The 5406-nt window shown below is 44.0% G+C and overlaps 1 long non-coding RNA gene across 1 annotated transcript; it reads right to left on the bottom strand.

The window, feature by feature from the left end:
• Window positions 1-396: 396 nt before the first annotated feature.
• LOC142070876 (uncharacterized) lies at window positions 397-4826 on the bottom strand. The gene is made up of 3 exons (XR_012666793.1): window positions 4734-4826; window positions 632-680; window positions 397-528 (listed from the first exon to the last, which is right to left on the bottom strand). It is a non-coding gene; the product is annotated as an uncharacterized LOC142070876 (long non-coding RNA).
• Window positions 4827-5406: the final 580 nt, after the last annotated feature.

A 5406-nucleotide genomic window follows, 5' to 3' on the forward strand; every position in this document is an offset into this window, starting at 1 on the left:
ACAAGCAAAGCATCCACCAGAGTTGAGTGTTCATTTGTGATGGGATGATCCCGAAGGTTAGTTTGCAGCAGTGTGTGTTAGGACTTAAGTAAGCACAATTTGGAGTTGTACCATTTAATATTTACCATTAGGTGGTGCCCCTACAATTCATATAAAAGCTTAGAGATAATAGAATATGCTGCCACAAAAGTAGTTGAAGAGTATTTTTAAAAAAAGGAAGTCTGAGGAGCAGTTATGCAGCTTAAATGCCTCTCAGCTCATATATGCTTAAACACAACATGAGACATATCTGATCAAACATGAATCCAAAGCAGCCTAGCTCCTTCTTTCCCCTACCGGTTCAATGGAGCCTGCACTACAGTAGTGAAGAAAATATTGGTGCATCCTCACCACTCAGCAGTGCTTTGATGGGGTCAGGGAAGACAAGAAGCCACTCCTCAAAAAACTGCAAGGGAAAGCAGGACACGAAAAGGGCTCCATGCTGGCTTACAGTGACAGATGATTTAAGAGGCCCTGGAGCTCCAGAAGCTGCAAAATAAAAAGGAAGATTAAGGCTGCATATATATCTGGTCTAAGAGAAAGAAGTATATAAAACAGATTTTAGTGTTCCAGTATAAAATTGACAGATTACCTGCTTCATTCAGAACTATCCATGGGCCACTCCCTCTTGTGTTCAGTGTCTGAGCATAAAAAGAGAGGCAGCCAAGTCAGTGCAAAATTCAGTCTTTATTCCTTCCTCCACATACACTGCTCTACCTTATCACGCACTTCCTGAAAGTGGAGGTCCCAAAATTCCGACACACAATCATACTACAGCATTCCTGTCACAGGGTGCACCATTCACCTCTGGGCTAGGGCCTCCTCCTCTGGGCATTAGCTCTCAAGGTTGACGCCCCTGTCCATGGTTTGCACGCCTTCACTCTGACTCTGGTCTACAGCTCCTTTCACTCCGGGACCCTCAGTGTCTCCTTCATGACTTAGCCCTCTGTCTAGGTCACTCAGCATTCCCCTTTCAAGATCCAGCCCATCAGCAATCATAGGCAGTCTTCCCACTCACTGCCTCAGTTCCATACCACACCCTTGGTGGCTTGTAGGAAAACCTAGGTCCACTCTCTTTTCTAGGTACCAGTCCAGGGACCCTCAGCTCAGCAGCCTTGGGCTTTCTCTGTCTGCCCTCACTGCTCCTTTCCTAAACTACTTCCAACCATTTTGGCTCACCTTCACTCACTGGGTGTATCAGCTCCAAGAAGCCTCTTCACAGAATGAGTGAGTGACAACTAGCTACCTTCCTACAGCCTTTCCCAACAGCCAAGTCTGTAACCAGCTACCTGGCTTGATAGGCCCTGCCTGTTCCTGCACAGGTGAGCCTCTCTGTAATTAGCTGCCTCCAGCCTAAAGCTACCCTGTTTGCAGCATAATTAGCTGATTGAGCCCACCTGACCCTATTCAGCTCTTGTAGGGTCAGTGTGGGGAGCACACCACATCACAATCCCCTATTGGGAAGCTATTTATCATAATATCCTGATTTAAAGGAGAATCTCTGTTGGTTGTTAGGAATAGAAAGCACATGACACAGCTGAGCAGTTTTGATTCCATCCCACCTCACATTCCCTCAAGAACAGGATACAGCAGGCAGCAGAAAGGTATCTTCCTCCCACACACAAATGGCCCCTTTGAACAGGAAGCAGAGTCTCCACCTTCCTCCAGACTCCCTCAGGACAGGAAGCAGTGGCTGGCAAAGAGGCAGGAACAAAGACTCCAACTTCCTCTTCCTTTCTCCTTCCCCTTTCTCTCAGACACTGAGCTGCAATGTTCCTCAGCACTTCCTGGCTCAATAGCTTCTCAGAATATACTACTTACCTTCTACTTGGATTCCCCTGACTCTTTCTCTCTTGTCTCCAGGCCACCCAACTTGGCTACCTTTGCACACTTAGCAGTGCAAACCTACTGTAGGTCTGGGAGATGGCAAGCCTAAGCTCTCCCATATATAAAGGTCCTCCCCCTTAGCTGCAAGGAGGGGCCCAGTGAAGCTGGGCCATATGCAATTAGGGAGGACAACAAATGAGAAAACGGAGATGGGACTGACAGGGCAAGAACCAGAAGGGGACATCAAGCAGAGAGCCCCCGACAGCATCCACTGCTCCTCAAAGGCATCTAGAGAGTCAGTGGACACAGCCCAGAGGCGTGACTGTACAAGGGAACATAAGCAGGCCTGACACTTGCAGTTCACCCACCGCCCCCATCCAGCTTGCTCCTCCTGGTATGATGGATGGTTGTCCTGTCCCGCACCAGGAGGAAGTTGACAAGGAGGTCCCATGATTTTGTGGGGCTGTGGATGGGGTGTGCATAGATCAGGAGGTGCAGGGAAAAGTGCAGCCAGAACCTCAGAAAGAGGTTCTGGTGGAGCTGCTAGAGGGGCTGCAATCTGACACACTCCACCTAGATATGCGCCAGGGTCTCCCTCTCATTGCAGAAAGAAGAGGGGTTGGTGGAGTTTGTGAACCGTGCCAGGTACGCACCAATGCTTATGGCTCCATGAAGGAGCCACCAGCTTATATCTCCAATAGGTATTGGGACCAGAGTGGAGTACAGACTGGCCCACCAGGGTTCCTCACCCTTTTCAGGTGGCAGTAGGTCCCACCACTTGGTGTCAGAGCAGAATACGAGGGTGAGGAAGTGAATAGTATGAATCACGAGAGAGAACAGATGTTTCCTGGGTGCCTAGCAGTGTGTATTGGTAGCATGCAAAATACTTTCCTCTTCCCCTTAAATGTCTTGTTACACTTTTAATTTGTACCAATGACCAAAGCACCAAACTTGTAACCAGATCCTAGACCCCACCCTTTGATCCTAGACCCCACCCTTCTGGATTTTGGGGTTGGGGCTGACTCATAGGTGGGAGGGTAGTGTATACAAGGCAGCCTGTTATCTTTTGTACAATTTTGGCCCACACTTGTCTACCAATCCTGTAGAATGATGTACTTTAGGCCTCGACCAATCAGGGGTAAGCCATTAAAATTAGTATCTTAGAAATTATGTAAAAGGGATAAATATTCCCACTCAAAGTAAACTGACTGTCTCCTGTGAAAAATCAGAACAGATATGGCCAGCTACTGTGGCTACTCCTTGCAAACAAATAAACATTAAAGTAACGACAGCATTGTGCTTCTATAATTATATATGTGTTGCAAGGGTATCTGACAGCTCATTTGAAGAGGAAAGCTATTGTTCTGTAATCTCTTTTAAAAAAAAAAAAAAAAAGCTTTTTAGTAGCCAAGTTCTCCTTTTGGTTCCCTTTTATGACCTCTCAAATGAGACCATTTAAAAGATTTGCTTTTTTGTTTCCTTGTATGTATTTATAGTTATATTTGAGATACACCACAAAGCTGCAATGGGAACCTGTTTTTGGTTAGATGCAGATTAATTTGTATTAAATTGCTCACATGCTCAGGGTCTAACTGATCGCTGTATATGGGGGCCAGGAAGAAAATTTTCCCCAGGTCAGATTGGCGGTGACTTTGAGGTGAGGGGAGTTTGCTTTTTTCTGCAGCATGGAGCCTAGGTCACTTGTGGGTATTATCTGTGTGCTTCAGGGCTCAAGCACCTACCAAAAAAATAAAAATAAAAAAAAAAATAGGAGGTGCTCAGCACCCGCAGGCCCAAATTAATCTTTTGTGGGCCCTGGCACCTGGACCATGGTCCTGCACCCCCACTCCGCCCATGCTCTGCCCCAAGGCCCCGCTCCCACTCAACCTCTTCCCATCGAGCCTGCTGCTCACACGGTGGGTGGGGGAGGAGAGGAGCATCCACTGGCAAAAACAAAAGTCAGTGGCTATGGGCACAGTCCAAGTCCCATTGACAGCAATGGGGATTGATCAGGCCCCAAATAAAGAACATCTAACTGTTTTGTATTTGAAGTGATATGCTGTGTAACTGGAAATAATGGGCCTGACTATCTCCTGTCAGGAGTTTATTGAGCTGTTGCTTTGCAGGGAAGTAAAATGTCTCTGGCAGTATAATTTCTCCAATAATACAAAGGAGATTGTGCAATTTAGCATTCAAAAACTATTCAAATACAACTCTGCATAAAAACAGTCTTGTTGAATATGTGTTACATATTATTAACAATGAGGTAAATTGTTAGTATGGTGCCTGACCTCTAAACTGTGCAGATCCTAATGACATCAATGGAAGTTGCATGGTCAAATCCTTGCCACTGCCTAAAAATTTAACCCCAAATTACAATCTGGCCAGAAATGTTTGCAATATTAGCGATGTGTGAATAATGGATTTTTCTGTTCTGTAATTCGGGGGGGTGGAGCGGGAGTTTCAGGTCTAACCAAAAAATGGGGGTGGGGTGTTTGTTTTTTAAATTTTCTGCAAATTGAACAGTTGAAAAAAATTGTCTGGAGTCCTAGCCAAAATGAAATATTTCCATTTGATTTCAAGCATTTTTAAAAATACGTTGATTAATTTTATTTAAAACAAATGACACTTTGAAAAGTTCTGTCAAACCAAAAAACTGAAATGTTTCATCTCCAAAATGTTGAAACAAAACATTTAAGGTTTTTTGTTTTGTTTTCCAATTGAATGAAACAATTCAGCAAATCCAATGTGAATTCACTATATGTTTTTGTGTTGCTGAATCTGCATTTTTTGCCAAAAAGCACTTCAAACAAAAGGTTTTGCCCAGTTCAGGATGCAATTCCTGATAAAAATAATGTCTGTGGTACCTCAGTAGAAAGCATATAAAAGGAGTCCAACTTCTCTGGAAGACGAGCCCAGCTCCAACTGTGCTTTTCTTTCGTTGGGGGTTGTTGTGCATGTCCAGACTGCAATAAAGAGCAGCAAAACGATTTCGAAGTGCTTTACCAACAGTCTATGAAGGGATCACTTCTTATCATACTAAAAGGCACTGTGCCAGTGCTAAGAGCTTTTTAAAAAAGAAAGTGAAGAATAACTTCCTCGCTTAAAACTATAGGAACAACTTAGATATAAAGAAATCCCACATGTGCAGCAAATGGCCAGAGAGCAAGTGAGGAGTTAAATACCACAGGATTGAATATAAATAAAAAGTTAAACAAGGATTCATATTCTACAATGTAAACACCAAAATATTCAGGGAAGTCCTGTCCCACCTTAAAAGATAATATACACACCCTCTCTTCAGGCTCTTTGCTCAGATTTCCAGAGCAAAACACAGTGGGTCAGATCAATTAAAGCACAAATGTAATCTAAACAAGTTAATGGGGCAGTGCTGGAGGAAAAGAAACAGATAAATAGAGCACCTAAGAATAACAGCTTGTCATAATCAAATAGTATAAACGTGGCATTATTTACAAGAGTGCCACCTAGTGCCAAAGTTGAGAATTGCATTTGTCAAGATAAACATTTAGTGACGCCTGC

This window comes from Caretta caretta, chromosome 2 (genome assembly GCF_965140235.1).
Source record: "Caretta caretta isolate rCarCar2 chromosome 2, rCarCar1.hap1, whole genome shotgun sequence".
Taxonomy (NCBI): domain Eukaryota; kingdom Metazoa; phylum Chordata; order Testudines; family Cheloniidae; genus Caretta; species Caretta caretta.